General features: G+C 38.9%; 1 long non-coding RNA gene across 1 annotated transcript in view; it reads right to left on the bottom strand.

The window, feature by feature from the left end:
* The window catches only part of LOC130255780 (uncharacterized), an 86,156-nt gene that overhangs the window by 15,437 nt on the left and 51,037 nt on the right, over positions 1 to 19,682 (bottom strand). Inside the window, exons 9-13 of the long non-coding RNA XR_008840986.1 lie at positions 15,152 to 15,270; positions 14,955 to 15,049; positions 13,327 to 13,517; positions 10,208 to 10,317; positions 3,557 to 3,645 (exon numbers count right to left, since the gene is read on the bottom strand). This is a non-coding gene — a long non-coding RNA (uncharacterized LOC130255780). The remainder of the gene's footprint in view (positions 1 to 3,556; positions 3,646 to 10,207; positions 10,318 to 13,326; positions 13,518 to 14,954; positions 15,050 to 15,151; positions 15,271 to 19,682) is intronic.

Here is a 19,682-nt window from a genome sequence, read left to right as displayed (position 1 = left end):
TTGTTCCTAAGAAAAGAAGGAAAAGGATGTGTCTTAGGCTCATAGTAACTTCAATTAGTTGTTAGCAAAAGATTTTATCCTGGTAGCAAAACCAGAAAAAAAAAATCTTTTAAATTAATTTGAAGATGCCTACATTTAGAGAATGGCATTGCTTTAACAGGGCTATGCAAATGAGTCCAATTTAGCATCTTGTATTCAGCTGGAAACCATTGCTAAATGATCGGGATAGCCAGTCACAGATATTAAAATGAATTATATCTAATCTGAATTTTAGTCACGCTACATTAACTAATAGAAAGTTATTAACATTTCAAGAGAAAAAAAGCTTTTGCCTGCAAAATTAACAGTGGCTGAGATGTGACCTGTGAGCCATGCAGCCTGATCACTGTAATGACAGTGTAATGGCATATTTACATTAAAATCTCTGCAGCTAATATGTGATTCAGAATTGGACGTTAAGTCGAGGATTATTTAGTCTGGCCTGTTGGCCTTTCTCTAAGTAGTTTTTTTTTACTTCAATACAAATCTGAAACTTTTCATTTCATGACTATTTATGTGACTAGTTTCTATGGCTATGTCTCTCCATCTTTACATCAGCTGCTTCATGTGGCCAGCTTACTCTTTCATTTTTCCCTTCCTTTTTCCAATATATTTATCGTTTCCTGCGGGCATGTGCAACTTCAAGAAACCGACATCAGTTCCAAGCCAGTCAGGAAAAGGGAAATGTTTTTTTACTTCATTTTTACTGCTAATTTGCTTCAAAAGTCAGTATGTTTTAATGTTTTAATTCCTATACTTTTTAAATATACAGCACCCTGGAAAAAATTGATAATTCAAAGCCATCTTTATCTGGATAGAAGAAAACGTGTAATTATAAAGCTATTCTTATCCCTAGCAGGCACTGACAACCTGCTGCAATTTCTCCTGCTGCCAGCTAATTTCTACCAAAGCAAAGGCTTGAAATTTATGTGGCAATATCTATATAATTTGTGAAATTTGTGGAACACTTCCATACACGAAATTGTTTGGTTCATTATTTAAAAGACACAGCAAAGTTTTAAAAATTGAGAAAATTCAATGGAATTAAGAAGCTGACTGGATAAAAATATAGCTTTCATTTTATAATTACTGCATTATTCATATAAGTCCAGTTTAAAAATGGGTTTGAGTGGGCTTGTGTTGGTTATTTGTACAAAAACAGGACATTTTCAAAAAGGCTCAGATGGACCTTCAGCACTGAGGAAAAAAGGTGGATACATTTTAATGTACCTTGTTCTTGTAAGTTCAACATTTGATTTTATTTTTGCATTAAATATGTTTTTCCTTGCCATTTTCTATGAATCTATATACAGATAATAATATAGTGTGGAAGATACTTTCTTCATATAATGAAAATTTAAATAAAATACTAAAGCTAAAAGCAGTAAATAATGACTGAAAGCATATACCTTATATATTCCAGACCAGTATATGTATTTGCATACAACAACAGGCCAGTATAAAAATGCACAAATTTTATCTAAAATAAGGACTAGAGTTTTCCCATAATTAGGTCTTCAACATGACTGGTATTTCTATAAATTTTATAGATCTTGATGCTCTTTACACTTTAAAAGAACAAGCAGAGCCACATGTGACTCAACTTTTTCACTGATTTGTTTTCTCTTGACTAAAGGTGTGTGTTATGCTTCTTCTTCAGCCTAGACATGTCAATCACAGAACAGTCGTGATATAAATGCCATCTCACCTCCATTCCCCAATTAGAAAAAGAGAATTAATATAGAGACATTAGTTTGACTGACAAGTATCTATGCAGATAGAGCTCACTAAACTGATTTGTGATAAACATTCGTTTACTCCAAATGCACAGCTTCATCATATTTCTGAAATCTTTGCTATGATGTATTCATACAATAAATGCTGATTGAAGAAATAACTAGAAATTTGATCTAACACAGCAGTAATCTTAACTTCATTTGATATTTCTGAGTTTTCTGTTCAAAATGCAGAGATTATATTGACCTTAGAGGCAAAGCCACCCTCCCTTGTGGTGCCTGGTGCACCACAGATGCTGCAGACCCCAAGGCTGGGAGATTCTGATGGCAGTGGGACCAAAGCTGTTTCCTTGATATAATGGGGCAGCCACTGAGACCCTTCAAAGGCATCTGTAATTTTCCTCTTGTCATACTTTGGATGTAGCAAAGTACATGAAAAACCTGCACCTATCTGCAGGAGTTTCTGTTCCCTTTTATAAGCAGATCCCAGTGTTGAAAATCAGAGCACTCTAAAAATAATACTGGGGAATAAATCTTTGCTATAGCTACAGGATTCAGTTGTCCCTTTTGCCCAAAACCCAGGATGAAAGCCACCAGCCCCATGCTCCTCAACCCCCTAGGGACCTTAAATTCTCTTACTGTTGCATCTGGCTTTAAAAAATATATTCTCTAGTTTAGTTTGGGTTCTTTTTTTGTTTGTAGATTTCCTGTAATTATTACAGGAAATCTACATACATAAATCAAACAAAATTAATACTGCAATTAATATTACTAATCTGGAAATTTGCTGTGCAAGAGCCAAGACCATTTTCTTACACCACCAGTGCAGCACACTTTTATTTCTACAACAGTAGTACTGTTACATTTAATTTCAAAAGGCAGTTTAATTATTTAGAAACACAGAGTAAGTAAAAGTGAAACTTCAAAATCTTTCCTCTCCAGACTGGCTCTATCTGTGGGGGATAGGAGAGGCTAAGACAACACAGAGAGGCATTTAAACAGGAATGAGCTGGAAACTCTCAATGCCTTGTCTGACATGATGTCAAACACATTGAAGAATCATTCCAAGAAGGCAAGAAAAAGACCTAAGCCTGTGAAGCAAATGACCAACTCACCTTCTGAAAATTTGCAAAATCTAATCCTCATTCTACAGCCTACAAAATTGGCAGTAACCTTAAACAAAGGTAAACAACTCAAAACTTTGAATTTCCACTAGCAGCAAAACTAAGTGATAAACATACAATCCTGTGTGCCCACGAACTGGCCTATGCTCTTAGGAATGATAGCTGTCTTGTGCTTTTTTTTTTGCTTTTGACTAGCTCTTCATCTGTTTTTGACCACCACTTAAGAGTGTTGTTTCCTTCAAATGCTCTCTTCCTATACTTTTTTTACAGATTCTAGTATAATTAGCTCTTGGCTGGCTTGCTGGCTCTTGTCACATCAATCATATATAATTAAATGGTAAATAATGTATCCAGGTGCTTTCCTTATCCTACACAAATCCTACAATTTGGTCTTCTCTTGGTTACTCTCTAATTCTAATTTTAGTGCTGGCAATCAAAGGCTAGGCAAGGATATCACAGATTGCTTGAGACACATAATAGGGAGACTTTTCTCCTAAATCATGCAACTCAACAGATGCAAGTATCATGAGCATATGGAAAAATAATTAACAATTTAAATAGTAAAAAATGCCTTATGACCACCCTGGACCAGTCTTTGGAAAAAAGAGGGAAACAGTCATTAAAGAACTTGAAACAAAACGTCAGCAAGCTACTCACCTAAAAAATAGCATCCTAATTCCTTCTTTGCTTTCTATGCTGTCACTGTGGCTATATAAGGCACAGCTTCTGCCCCCAAGATATAATTTCTGTAGAAAAAAAGGAGAATGCAAGTAAGTAAAGAAAATATTTGGGGAAAAAAGCAGACTCTTATGCACATTCTGCTCATCCCAGAATTATTGCTGGGTTCTTCTCTTTCCTAGTCAGCTATTGAAGAGTCAGAAAACTTGCAAGCAAATCAAGGACCAGCACCTTTTTTTCCTGGACCTCAGTGAGGAAGAATCCATTAAACCCAAGAGCTTGAAGACATAGAGACATAAGGGAGATGAATGAGCTCTAAAGTCATCATTGCCACCTCTGGAAGACTCTTCAGCTGTGAAGAATCCACAGAAACTGCCCAAGCCATTGGGAACCATGTCCAACAAGCTGAAGACTTAGAAGGTAAAATTCCAACAGACAGATTAAAATATGTACCAGAAGATGGAAAAGACAGCAAAGACAATGTAAAAATTTATTTGCAGTCCTGAAGCGTCCTGCCATGTTTCCAATGAGGAAAGACTTGCCCTGAAACATGACTATGAGTTCAGTAAAAAAACCAACCCAAACCATTGCTATAAAAACAAAGAACATCCATGGCCTTCTCCCTGCAATGCTCACTCTCTAAAATCATTACATCAATGTTCATTACCTCTACAAACTCTTTTTTCAAGCCAAACTTCTGAGGACAGATTCTCTCAACAGTCTCTGATCACCATCTGGGTCATGCACAGTTTCCCCTCTGCCTATACAGGCATCTGTAAGCTATAGCTATATCAAGGTCTTGGTTATTCAGTAAACACAGCCAGCTCTTTTAATTAGTTTATCCTTCTGAACAGGCACATGGAAGTGACCAAAATTCTCATAGGACATGTTGTGTGCTTGAATGTTAAAATCAGCACAATTGCTGCTACTGGTACTGTAACACAAAGATTCCAGTGGTCTCTTGGCATAATCATCATGCACCTGACTTAAAATACCTGTGGCTTGGAAGCACAACATAAAAAAATTAGATTAGAATTCCTTGCCTAATTCTGGAATAAATTTCTATAATTATGACACAGTACAATTTAGATAAGCACTTGCAAATTGATCAACTATGTATCTCATACCACACTTACTTTCTCTATTAGTAAATTTAGGCTTTTCCTAGTGATACTGGACAGACAATATCAGGAAATACAAACTTTTGAGCTTAAAATTTCTTCTAAAATACAGTTTGACTTTGACCTTTACAAGGACACTTCATGTAAAACTAACTCGCTTACAAACATTTCAGTTCTAAAATGTTAATGCACTACAAGGTTAATTGCTCTTATTAATCCATTAAACGAGAACTCTATGCCCTTTCTTATATTAACCATTATTTACTTATTTCATTCTTATGTCCAAAGTCCAAAAGCTCTTATCTTTGTTACAAAAACTAACACAGACTTAGCTAGACCTTACAAAACTTCAACTGGTTTCTATTTGTGTGCCTTCATTAGTAATAAAAGTCTTAGCATAAAATACTCTAATGTGGCAAACAGGGTGGTCAGCAATTTCTTTGAGATCACTTGCTGGAGCAGCGCAAGTCAGAAAAGCTAACATATCTCCTTCTTTTAGTTAAAAAAAAATATTTCTTTTCTTTCCCTTGCCTGTGATTTGAGAAGAAGAGAGGAGATTTTTATGTGCATATGTAGCAATGGTAAGCAGCTGTAAAAACCTCCCACCCTAAAGATTGATGAATATGTTTCATTAACACCAGCACATCTGAAAGACATTTGACACTTTGGAAGACCAACTACGGTTCTTTAAAATGCCCCAGATGAAAATGCCTCATAATATGATTATTAATGGCCATCTCAGGAACCTCCAGTGCCTTCTCTATTTGAAAAGTTATAAAACCTTAACTTCTGATTATACCTGACCACAGTCTAAATGTTTATTTTGCTAGGAAATCTGGAACTATACTCGCATGGGGAGTTGTGAGATCTGCACCAGCAAGATTTAAAAAGCCTTTCTGAAATCCACCACTTATACTTTTTTCCTGTTTATGACATTAAAGACTCACCGCATCCTTTGAATATCAAACATAGAAAACCACAAAGCAAAACCAAAATACTTTGCTGCCATCCCATGCCATATTCATTGAATGGCTGTTAAGAATGAACACATCCATGAGATTCAACGTCAGGTTTTGGATGTAGTGCAAAGAAATTCAGAATCTGAACCAAGTGGGCATCTTTTCTCAACATTTTCTGAGTGCTTCTAAATCTGAGGCAGCTCTGGATGGAGGCCATGCACACAATGCTTGTAAAGGAAGAGCTCTCCTCCATGCATCAGAGGCATGTGTCAGTTGTCCAGGCCGAGGGCCCCAGGGGATGCTTGTCTCACACCCCAGGGAAAAGACTGGTCTCTACTGATACATGTGGTAGCACTGAGGACAGCCAGGCAGACCCAGGTAAGCTCAAAGGCTTTTTTCCATTCAGAGTGAAAAGTACATTGTACTTGACAATAAACCTGCCATTTGAAATCTTGGGGGTTTTAATCTTATAAATGATAGAGTTGAGAGATGAAGGGTTTGCAAGTCTGCATTGTGCTGCCCAGAATTCAGATTTATGTAATGCACTCACAGGGACACGGTGCTGAAATGCATGCAAGTGTTAGGACATGTGAGATTCAAAGCCAATATTGCCCAAAAAATGCAATGCAACACTAATATTTCTGTCTGTTATGCTGTTTTCCCCAGCTGCTGTGAGAACATCCATCACTCAATGGCAGGTCAGAGCTATCAGGTCCACTGCATGCACTAGTACAGTTTTTTGCTTTCTGTTGAAGATGCTGTTAACTAGCATGATGCCCACACCAGAGGAAACTATGTAAAATGAGCCAAAGAAGGTGCACATTTCTAATCACACGCAGTTTTTACTCATTAGGGCTGATATCAACTTCTTTGTACATACCAGCCTACATATCTTGAGAAAATTAGAAAAGCAGGGTTACTAACTCTCCTGTATTGAACAAGCATTTGAAAAGATTGGTTTATAAAATACATAGAAAGAGCTATGGTTTAGAAATGTAATAACAAAGGGTATGAAACTTCAATTATTCTTCTTTGATCATCAAGAGAAAAGTTGCAGTAGTTCTACTGCAAAATGAATTAGTCCCTCAGATGCTTTCAGGCATCAAAATAATTCCTACTGTTTTAGGATGTGAAAAATTGTTTTGAAAAATTCAGCAGTATAAAAAAAGAATCTGTTAAGCACATTAAAGGCTGTCTTTTTCTGCAAGTGCGTTCAGAAAATAGGGAGCATTTCTTTAGCTCCCTATTGCACTTTAAAAATGCAAAATGCTAAAATGGCAAGCATGAAGCTAACTGTCATTCCATGCAGTTTCACTGTGGGGAGGTTATCACATGCAGCTTTGCTGCCTTATTCATTGCTTGCAGCTCTTCCAGTCAGATAACCTTAACAAACATGGTGCTATCAATTGCCAGATGTGGTACATGCTATGCAGCATCCAGTTTTTGACAGACTAAAATGGAGCAGACGATTCTTCTCTTTATGTAATCAACCATCAGTCACACTATGAGATTCACAAGGAGTATCTGGAAGTGCTGTCAAGTGCCAATTAGTGATGTTGCTAACCCAAAAGGTAAAGAAGATTGTTGAAGAAGCAGCCCAGTTTAATTCTCCACTCCAGTGTCCTTAAAGTGGGCTATCGTTTATGAATGTACTCCTACAGATGAAAGAGAAATGGGAGGTCAGTGGTTCCTGTCTTCAACAATCTTCTGCAATCTCCTCATAATGAATTGTAAATAGTTATCCCCATCAACCTCCCGTTCCTGCTCTGGAAGCCAGAGCAATGGCTCTGCAAAGCACTGATGCTGCTCCTCAGGACACAGAGCCAGGGCTGCCCTCTGTCCTCTGCCTCGTGCTGTGCGTGGCTCTGCACGGCTGGGGCTCACCCTCTCTGCCTTGCCACGTCCCCCCACTCCCCCATGGTTTTGGGGTGCGTTCACACCATGGGTATGCAGGGCTGCAGTCCTGAGCTGTTTATCATTTGAAGACAATCTGAAGATTGATGAACAATCAATGGAAACGTCTTCCTCCCTCTCAGAGCAATTCTCAGCACAATCTGGCAAAATGTCATTAGCACCTAATATGGTTTTATCATGAGGTGTTCCTGCTTTCAGAACAGCAAATGATTTTTACAAGGTCAAAAGCAGAATATCATGCCTGGGTGTTGGCCATCTTGAACTGCATAATGAAGACACGTTCTTCAAAAGGCAGCATTGCTCTGTGCACAGAGAATACCTGACAAGCTTGGATTTGAAGTGACCAGCCTATGTGAATCCTTTCCTTTTAAGGGTTACGGTACCCAGTAGTCAGTGTAGATACAATGCATTATTAATTAGAGTATACAAATCCTATTTATATTAAAAAAGCTTGCTTAGTGAAGGAGACATAATTCCTGTTATTATCATTCCAAATAGCAAAAAACAAATATTGACTGCAGAGCTAACAAAAACACAAAATAAGAGCAATAAGCTTGCAATATATTTGTACTCTACACATTTTTTTAATGTGGGACCACTGTTTTTCATGGTAACAGAATTTTTCTGAGTGCACCTATGCTCCTAAATGGCAACACTCTGAAAGAGCAGAGCTGTCTTATCATAGGGATGTGTAATACTTATACTACACAACTATTATATATGCAATAGGCTTGTGACTTCTTAAAATATACATGATGGAGAGGGTGCAAAATTGCTTCAGAGCTGCCTGGGCAAGCACAAGTTGGTGCAGAAAATGCCACATCATGGATCCCCAAAACAGTTTGTTATCAAACCAGCAACATATATGCACAGTCATGCTCCAGAGCCCAATGAATCCTGGCATCTCTCCACTACCTACCACTGGTGCAAATACTACTGAAAACAGATGTCATATAAACATTGAAGAAAAGCTGAGCAAACTTTGAGCTTTTTCATGCATTGGATTCTATAGAAGCACAATGAAAAACTGTTGTTAATGCAGGAAAGACCAGATCAAGCCAGCAAACTATCTCCCTGTGTCATAACTTAGCAAATGAGCTGAACTATTCTCTGGAAGATGCCAGACAATTAGAAGACAAGTCACAACAACAAAAGTGTTCCTACCCAGTGTGAACAGTTTGTCAAGGCATGGAAACAATTTACAGTGTTTTCAGAACTGTAGTTCAGGTCAGTTCATTTTTACACTCTCCCATATGGTTCTGCTCCTTCTATTTCCAGAGTGAACCCTATTTACCTGGACGGGTATGGCAGAAAATATATTGTTTGCAGAGAAAGTGAGAGTCATCAATAAAGAAAACTTCTCAAGATAGGTATATTGAGTAAGTGTATCGGCTTGATCTGCCAAGGGAAGAAAATGGCAAACAACTTGTTTCCTGCTTGAGAGGCATCTGAGAGCAGAGAACCCATCAGGTGCTGTGTTGTTCCTTCTAGAGGCTCAGCAATAAAAGTTCAGTTTGGGTGGAGAGAGCAAGTAAAAGTGGCTTCCAGCCACATTTTTATCTTTATGAACCTGAGTCTGGCAAAAGACCAAAGATCATTTGCATCAGGTTTTCACTTACCCCAGGCCTGTAAAGAGAAAAAAATCCATTCAACCCTTCCATGCACAGCTGCCAGCATGGACCAAATCAAGTGGTCATAGCTCTGCTGTCCCCTAACATGAAAGCAGAAAGGGCACATGCAATTAACACAAAATCTCTATGCCACACCAGTCCTCATGGGTCTGCACTTTCCTCACCACAAACGAGGTGGTGAGCCACCTTCCACTGTGGCTTTCACCCACTGTGCTCCTCTTGTTCCTGAGCAAAGACCTCCTGCACAAAATACTACAGCTCTTACAGTCACCCTTGGGAAAATAATTCTTTCCATAGTGAAGTTCAGGAAGCCTAAACACAGTATAATGATTGCTCCAGGGCTATACTATATTAATACAGAGCATCCAAAATGCTTAGGAAATGGGATGCTTTTTCCCCTAACAAATTGTTCAGCATGTTGTCCATACTGAAGTGACACATTGGGTTGGAGTTTCAAGCTTTTGGAAGGCAGCCATGGAAGACAGAAGCCATATGATGCCAGAGTGGATTTGTACTCGTTAACTTACATGAGACTGGCACAAGCCACTAAATATTAGCCTATGATTTTTGCAAAAAAAAAAAAAAAAAAAGGGCAGGACTTTGAGGTGTTAGCAGAGCTTTCATTACTAGCAGCTGCAATGGGTTAATCTTAGACAGGGAACGACAGTATTTAGTTAAAGATGGGAAGGAATAATAGTTTAGCACCTCTTTCAGAAGAGTGAAGTTTAATGCAAAAGCAGAATGTCTTCTCCACGAAGCAGCACTGAAAAATACTTTTGTATTCATGTGACATTGAAAATGAAATGACAAAGAATTTTCCATTAATAATTTAATTTGGGGGCCAAAGGGCCCTCAATAACATCATAAGCATATAACATGGAGACAAGTTTATACCTGAGATAAGCAGTCACAGTAGAGTTTCTTACAGCATGTTTGTATTCAACTCTATAGAATGCAAAATTTAAAAAAAACATAAATTACTGGTAGGGACAGATGCCAACCCACCTCAGACCATCACAACTTCTTGCTGAACACTAGAAGTGAAGAAAAACAAATCTGTGGAACTGGAAAGTAGCGTATTACCAGGAGGTTCTGAGTATCTCCTTCTCTCATGTCTATAAAAGATGACACAGAAAGAACACAGTCATCATCTGGCAGGATCATTAGAGCATTAAAATTCAGCCCTGGTGTCTAAAACAATACATTCAAAAATGTAATTTCTGAGGAAAATTTAGGTATCCAAGCTGAAGACCCAGATTCCTTTTGTGATACATTCTTGCTACTGGAAATAAGGATTTTTAGCAGAAAGTATGTGGAGTTGAGGTGATGTTCAAATGTGCTAGGGAGTGATGAAGAAAGGCTAATAATCCAAAATGATATTTCCTATAGAACTAACCTGTGCACACAGAGCCTCCAGTTAAGCATTAAGATGTAACCCTCATTCACATTCAGCAAAACCCTCTGACTCATAGGCACTTTGTTCCTCGAGGGCTGGACAACTGGATTACTCTTTATTTTTAAAGATGGATGGTGGTGATGCTGCTGCTCATCTTTTATAGCAGTGGTTAAAGCACTCACCCAGAAACTGGTGAGCTGACTACGGTTCAGCGACCTCCTCAGTGTGAGGGGGTTCAAATCTACAGCTCCAGCCTAGGCTCTGACAAACAAGTTAAGCCACAATAGCTGGAGATTTGGGGAATGAGGGCAGAGAAGGGAAAAGAGGGGGGCAGTCTGCTTCCTGCTGAAGCTGCATGGCTGTTCAGCAAAGAATGCAAGATTTATAGGGTCAGAAAGAAAGAGAATTGGAAAAAAAAGGAGCTTAACTCTAGACTAAACATGAAGGCTTCCTCTGGGAAAAAAAAAAGTCATCCTCTTAAATGTTTTTAATGTTGCTAATTAATTTAGTTTTAAACAAGATTTTACAGTGATGTTTCCAAATTTGTGAGATATACAATTATAAAATGTAATGCAAATTTCCATTTGCGGTAAATGCCTGATGAAAGGCAGTGGTGGGATGCAGAACCACACACCACTCTGAGTGTCACACTGCCCAGCACAGTCACTCCAAGGGCTGCCCCACGTGCCTGGGCAGTGAGTGTGTGAGATGTGGGATGTGGCTTTGGGCTGCAGTCCCCAACAGGCTCTCTGCTCTCTTGCTGCTGAAGGACACCTGGGATACAGGATGCCCTAAGACTGGGACCATGCACCAGTACCAAGTGCTGGCCCCAATTACTGAGATCCATCACTAAAGGGGGTGTAGCAGTAGCTGGTACAATAGAAATCCAGCAGTGGAGCGTGGACAAAGAGAATGCAGTTGTAGGTGGAGCACTAAAATCAGTCTTTGCTGGGAAGAGGAACTGGACTCCTTGGTGCGAGTCTCCTCACGCACTGCTGTCTCTGCAAGCTCGACAGCAGACAGCAACAGGAGGGAATTCTCTAAATTCCTTCAAAAGGAAATCTAGAAACTGACAAATTAAAAGATTGTCTAGCAGAATAAAGCCAAGTGAGGTTGGTGTCTTGCACACTTTTCAGTGCATTCAAATACTGTTTTGCTTTGCTTCCAGATTCATTTGCCAGCCAGGTTACAACCATTACTGCCCTTAAAAGAACTTCCTAATTTCTCACTATTATTCAGTCAGGCACTTTAGTTAGTCACTATCTGGGGCAAAATATTTAGTGATGTCAAAGGTTTACTGATTTTCTTTTTAATTCCATCTCTATTTTATTTAATCCTCAAGAGTTGGAAGATCAGGAGCTATGCAAAGAATTGTCTCTTTGTGAAAAGCTTGCTTTGGTTGGCTGTCAGCGAGTTTGTAGCCACAGCAAAGGCTCTGATACACCAGGGAGAAAATCATGCTTTTACCTAATCTAACCAAACCAACCTTGGTCAGATTGATTCAGTTTCCAGCCTTGGCTCTGACCTCACCCTTACCCTCAATCCTGCCTCACTTTCACACTGAGTATTTTATACAGCTTCTATTTTCTCCCTGCATAGCTCCTACCAGCCCCCCGCTGCCCCCCCTCCCCCAATTTCTATGTTCTACTCATCAACCATTGCTTTAGAATCTTCAGGCTGGATGGGCAGGCATGCGGTGCTGGCAGGTGGTGTAGCTGTTAGGCAGCCTTGTGTATCACAAGAGATCTAATGCTATCAAATTTCTTTTCCCCCAAAGACTAAAGAGAGCAAGCCTTTGTAAGCATGCAGGAGGGGGATGAAAACACTTTGTCTCCTGAGCAGCCAGCCTTTGTCATTTTACAAATGAAATCACTTTGGAAATTTAGAGAATTAATATCATAATGAAGACGGGAGTACCCATTAGGGTGGTCTAATGTTGCTCTGGAGATATATGATGGATGTCCAGTTGCTGTAAGCCCTTATTTGCAGAGAGTCACCTCTGTAGTTGCCATTATTAGGAAGATGTCTGAAGCAGAGGATCAGACACAACCATTGCAAGATGAGATAGTGTTTGACTGGTTTCCAGGGAACCGAAGGATACAGCCTTAGTTGTACCTGTCACTATGGCTCCCAGCTTTTTCCCCCTTAATGTCTTTTTTAGCTGTAGGAAGTTTCTCTTTAAAGATTCACTGCTTCTCTAATAGCACGAAAAAGCAGGAATAGGAACATAAAAAATGTTACCTGGACTGCAAAGAAGCTTCCGCTTATTGCAAAACAATTGGTATAGTTCATCATGAAAGGATTGCAATATGCTGCACTAGCCAGCCTTTGCAAATAAAGATAACCATGAGATCTAACCTGCAGTGAATTACTTGTAGTAACTTGAAATATTCACCTGCTGTGTCCACTTCTGGAGATACCTAACACACTGTCAGAGCAGTGATGCCGTGATTGCCATTCCTGGAAATACAGCCTCAAGAAAGTAGTACTTCCTGGAATTATCTTAATGGGCAATTGAATCATCATTTCTAGCACTCCAGCATCTTTCCCAGAAGGACAGTTTTCCACAGGCAATGATTCCAGTTAGAAACAAATGTGAATATCCAAACTTCAATTCTTTTCCTTTTCTGACTGGTTTACAGAGAACAGAAGCTTTAAGCAGATGTTAAAATTAGGGAGAAAGGCACCTAGGACATGAGACTGGAAGGTGTCCAGTATAGTGATTTACCTGCACTTCATTTTATAGTAGCTCTTCTACCCAGGTCATTTATTTTCTTCCAATTATCTGTGTTCCTTTAATAATTCTCTACTGGTCACTAACATTGCTGCTCTGTTGTGTTAGTTCCAGGGAAGCTCAGGTGCTGGTGTAAGTTGTCATAGCTGCAATGTCTTCCATGAGGATTTACACCAGTGCAGTGCCTGTGTTTTAAGAAAATCAGGTTAAATTCAGTAATGTCTAGACTTTTTTTCCAGCTATGGAGGTATGCAAGGCAGCATGTTGTTACTAACCTTTTCAAATAAATGTGACATGACGAGTCCACACTTTGCTCTGTATATAATCAGTACTGATTTTGGGGAATAATCAGTGGTAAATAAATTGAGTGCTGTTGAAATACCCTTTGTGTGTGTTCTCATGAATTACTCATGAAATAGGGATTACAAATTTCTGCCTCTGATACTCAGTATAGGATATGTACTCCTTATTTATTTTTTTTTTAATATGGACATAGAAGGTATTTGGATTTTGGTTTTGTGTGTTCAGTTAATTTTTTTTTTGGGGGGGGAGGGATTTAGGGTTTTTTTGCAAAATTCTATTTGCTTCCCCTAAACCATCAGTTTAGTGGCCAGTTTCACCTTGGTGGGAGCAAATGCAACTCTATTGATAGCACTGGAATCCTCTCTGCATATGTCAGAGATGAATTTGTCCCCATATTTATTGGAAATACCTGAGCTGCTGTGATATGATGTGGTAAATCATGCTGAGAGCAAATCAAACAGACAGGCTGTGGCTGCATCACTATTTCATACAACTCAGGTCATAATGGACAGGACAATGCTATAGTGTGAAATTCAGTGCTAAGGAAAATACATTCTTTCTAACCTTTTATGAAAATACTCCTCATCCTTTAAAGGACAATTTAGGCAAAGCGAGCACTGCTGGAACCAGTGCAGAAATGTTTAGAAGGCAAAGAGAAAAACACCATTGCCCAAGAGGAGAGCAAGTGGTCTGTAGATATTCCCAGGCTTTTGCTATTCCAAAATTCCCATCAACTGTTGCATACAGCTTCCAGAAATAAAGCCATTCACTCTTACTACAGTAAATGAAAGCAATGCAACACGCCAGCCTTCAAACCCAGCAAACTATAAATGTAATATCAGACGGAGGAGAGCTAATGAAAACAATCACATTAAACATAGCTCTTCAGTGCTTGGTGCTCAATAAGTGAGCAGCAGGCTTTCTCTGTCTAGCTTACAGAAAACAGGAGGTAGCAGTTTGCAAGGAGCAGCGTTTTAATGTGATTGGACTATAACAGACAATCTATTTACAGCATGCTCTGGGGAGCTTATAAACAAATGTTGAGTAATTTCAGCCAGCAGTAATTACCCTTGCAGCTGACAAGGATAGCATGATACTTTCTCCTTCACCTTCAGCCCAGTCCAGAAGGCACTGTACACAATGGCACTTCTAATTATTTCTGCATTTCTATGGCTAAAGACCAAAGTGTGTTATTAGAGAACATTTTAGAAGCTTTTTAAAAGCTTGTTTATTGGGACAATTAAAAGTCATCACTATGACAGCAAATAAAAGGTTCCATTCCCAGGCACGCAGTTGCAGCTGGGGGTCTGCCTGCTTACCTTGTAAGCCTTGTCCACATGAGGCAAAATTTACAGCCACCCCTCACTGCTGCTAATACCAGTTCAATGGCATCGATGCTGCCAAGGTGGGCAACCTTCAAGGGTACAGAGAATGAGGTTTTGTAAATATCATATTATCTAACCCTGCTTAGAGAACATTGAATAAATATAGTATACTTAAAATGCTGTCCACTCACCTGTGCTCGAGCTCCCAACACAGTCAGACATAGTGGGTGTGAAGCCCTTGTAGCTGTAAGAAGATATTTTTGCAGAGTGCATCTGGTGCAAAGCTTCAGACAACATGGCATTTTGTCTCCTGTTGAAAGAAAATTAAAAACACGTTCTTAAACATCCATTAGCACTTAATTACTGGTGAGATACAATGGCTTGGATTTTTTTTCCCAGACACTGGACACACAAATAAGTGAATTCTGGGCTGGAATCAGCTGCCACAGTGAGTCAGTAGGAAGGCAGGGGCAGAGGCAAAGAGAAACCCTGGCTATGCTGGGCCAAGGTCAGGGAACTGGGTGCTCCCCTCTGCATTCCTCCCACTGCTGGTGATGAGCCCTTTTCCCTACCCATGGCTCTGTGAAGGCAGATCTAGACCTTTAAATTTCCCCAAATCGTCAGTAACCTATGCAACACTTCAAAAGCCACCTCCCCACTGTTACAGAATACCCCAGAGCATCCAGGCTACATTCACCAACATTTCAAATGCCCACTCTTCATGGCACAGTCTGATCAGAGCCCTGCTCTGTGCCCAAGACTGCTCCTCCAGAACTGGCAGAAAGCTCTGGTGAGCTGCCACTGTGATACAAGGCTGCAGAGCCTGTCCAATCCTAAAATTAGGTGCTTTTGATCAGTACCTTACAGAGAGATACAGCTGTGCTGGCAAAGAAAGGAAGGTCTCAGGGAGACCTCAGGAGGTTACGCTGTCCTGAGCAGTCTCTTATTTGGCCCAAAGCACTATTTTTTCCCCCCAGTTATGTCCTAAGTACTGCATGTTTTTCTGTTCACACTGTATGCTTTACTGTGAAAAACACTACAGCTATTTCCAACAAGTATTTTTTAAAATGTACAGCTACTCGTGGCAAGTCATCATTGGAGTGATTGCTGTAGGCAGCGATAATTAACAAAATTATTGAGTCATAAGACTCTGTTCACCACAAGAACTTCTCTTTAACATTGTAATACAGTCCTATAAGAGACAAACTATCCAAAAGTAATTGGGAGAGGCAGTGAACTGTGATGTGTGCTGGTTTGCAAACACCACTGCACAGTTTGGTGTTCGCTGAGCTCCCATCCGCCTCAATAAATTCAGTTCAGGTTCCTGCTATAGGAATTGACAGCAGATATCTAATCCCCAAAAGTGGATTATTTACATTTTTTTATATGTTACATTGCATTACATCCTGTCATGCTGCATCTCATCACAAGCAGATACAATATAGCATAACATGATGTGACATGATGACAGACATCAGAAATGTTTTTTGTTGTTTTGAGTTTTTTTAAGATTTTATATCTACTATCCAAAATATTTCTGAGTGATTTCTAGGAAGATGGAGTGGATAAGGTGAGTGCCTGGCTTACATGTTTGTCTGGCAGCTGCTGCTCTCTCTCTCCCAAGCATTGTTTAAAATGAGCCACCTTGTTTTGCAGCTTCACGAAACCTCAGCAATGCAATTTTACACGTATTTTGCAAATATTTTTAAAAGATTCATTAGGAGGGATATCAGCAGAACACATGTTCAATAACAGCACAAACCAACAACAGCTGCTGCAAATTACCTTGTCTGAAAGGAACCCCAGCAATGCATTGCAAACTTTAACAATGTACTCGAGCTGTTGATTGCTCGCGCTGCCGCTCGCCACTCGTTTCTGAGACACAGTTGGTGGAGGAACATTAATTTGTCCTTGTTCTTGAGACTGGCAGGTGTCACTTTGCCCAGTGTGGGACGTGAGTGACAGATATTTTGCAGCTGATGAAATGAGAATGCAGAAATTCAAGGGTGCCTCTGGGATTTCAGTGGTCATTCTGGCCAGCGCAAGGGCAGGGCCCGCTGCCTGGCTGGCTGGAGCTGCTGCCGCTGCCGCAGATCCTCACATTTTAAATAATATTGGTGTTGTGGAGCCCTTCCCACACACACACACACACACACACTCTTAAGGGCATTGTGTGAGCTTCGCTTCTTCCTAGGCTGATACTGGCTGGGAGATTGTTCTAATTGTTTTTTGTTTTGGTTTTTTTTTTTCCTTCTGTCCTATGCTCAAGCCTTTTTCTAAAGGATTTTACCTGCAACTGCTATCTTTAATTCTTTGGATAACATAAATAGAATTTATTAAAAGTGATACATAAACTAACCTAAAGGAAACTGATTAAAAACAAGAGCAGTATTAAAAAATGCAATTAATAAAATCCTCTCATACAGCGGTTAGGAAGAGAGTGGGTAGAATTATATCAATTGAAATATTTCTTTCATCTAATTTAAAAAACTGATAAATGTACAAATTCTATGTACAAATGCACAAAGCTTGGTGAAAATAAAAACAAATATACTAGGAAATGAACAGCATTGCAGTGTTAAATAAGTAAGAATGAAATTTGTTGAATTTTAACACTATCCTGCATTTCACCTTTATCTTTAAGTCTTAGAGCATTTTCTTTGCAAGCAATATAGTGGCTGGGATTACTAACACTGTCCTCCTCCTCCCCCCCCAAGCCCCCTTACCTCCCAAAAAAAGATTTAATTATAATTACAAGGAAGCCATACCACCTCTCAAAAAAAAATGTTTAATTATAACTACAAGGAAAAGAAATTGTCCCCTGTTGAAGCCTCTAAATATTTTCAACCTCAGTTTAAACAATGTTGGGTATTTTTTCTATTCAGCAAAAAGGGAAGGGATTAAAATATTCTGTAGTTTCAAGAATACTTTTTATACAAACAAGAATGCAATTACTTAAATTATATTAGCTTTTTTTTATACTACAAATTATTTTAGAGGGGTGATTTTTGAGGAAACCCAAAAATTTCAAGACAGGGACTCGTTTTGATAACTGTGTTAAATGCAATGTCTATGGAACAATGCAATCCATAGAACCACTAACAGCATTTTCAATTGTGATAAAACCATATTAACATATTTGCCTCTTTAATGATTAACTGTCTTTGAATATTAAGAGATTTTTACAACGTCTTATTCACACTGAGGAGACTGCAGAAGTCTGAGCTTTTTCTCTATTTTGTAAGTGAGGCTGCGTTTGATATGCATTCTGATTTTAAAAGAACCATAATATTTTAATCGATCCCTCTGTAAAGATCATGATTATTATAAATGAGATACAGTCATGCACATCAAGCCTGACTGGTAGATAGGAGGTCATGAGTCAGGAATTATATGAAGAGGGGAAGTAAAAACCAGAAAATTTTCCAACATGATTGTTTAAAGGAACAATTATGTACATTGGTACATGAATTCAAGATTTCAGTTACATGCAGAGTTATTAGCCTTAATTTTCTATTAATTTCCTTGAAACTAACCTTGAAAAAATATCATTTGCAAAAAAAATAAAATTAAACCTATACATTTATTATGACAAACATGTAATTTCATACTGAACTCTTCACATTCATGAAACAGCTGGCATTAAAAATCATGGCAGAGAAATATATCTGATGAGAACATTGATACAAACCTAGACTGTGAAAACACTGGTTAATGTCATTTGACAAATGTCATTTTATTGTAGATAATTACTTACGTTAAATAATTTGAAACACACATAAAGATATCATCTGCTATGATGCAATATAGCCCTTTAAATATAATTTCATTATCAGCAATGGAAAAATTATTTTGAATAAATTAATTTTTTCAACCAAACATCTAGTCTCCCCAAACCCATACTGTTTTGTTTATACCCACATGCAAACACACACAGACACACAAACAAATACATCTGCACATTTTTCACTTTGTATTTCCACCCCCTACTTGCAAGAGCAAGGATATACTGTTATGCTTTGGAAAACAAATATTTTTTCTAGGTGACATGCTTCTTTAATTAAACCGTATTATTTATAATGATCAAATATAATTAGCAGTAACAAGTATTTAATGAAAACAAACTGCTTTCCTTTCAAATTTTTCCAACCCATTGTACTTTAAGGCCATAGCTTCCCCCAGAAAATCACTGTATCATAACAACTATAAACAAGTATATGATTAAAAGATTGTCAGGTGCTGCATCGTTTCAGACAGATGGAAATAGGGAAGGTAAACACTGGAGATCCCACTTCATGAATTCATGTCATGTACAAATCCTTTCATTTAAGGTATTGCTTCCATGAAACAGTACTGTTAGTGGTTCAGTGTGCTTTAGAGCTGCCTTTTAGCTACCCCATTTGATATTACTACGCACTAAGACATTACCTGAGTATCTTTGATTATTACTGAGCGAGATGAGAGGAATGTGTGCTGTCCCCGGACTCATTGACAGCGAGGTGCTATAACAACTCTCCTGTAATTAATTGTGAGTGAAAGGGGGTTTGGTTTTTGCAGCCTCGTAAAACTTTTCCCACATGGCTGAACCCACGGTCAGGAGACGTTAGGCAACATTAACTGCCTGCACATTCCTGCAGGGCTCTGGAGGAAGCGCTCGGCGCTGGGGCTCCAATTCTGAAAACCCTGGGACACGAGACATCAGCGTCTACCTTTCATCTTAGC

Source organism: Oenanthe melanoleuca, chromosome 7 (genome assembly GCF_029582105.1).
Source record: "Oenanthe melanoleuca isolate GR-GAL-2019-014 chromosome 7, OMel1.0, whole genome shotgun sequence".
NCBI lineage: Eukaryota > Metazoa > Chordata > Aves > Passeriformes > Muscicapidae > Oenanthe > Oenanthe melanoleuca.
Note: the sequence above shows the minus strand (reverse complement) of the source record. Positions and strands in the feature narration are given on the sequence as shown.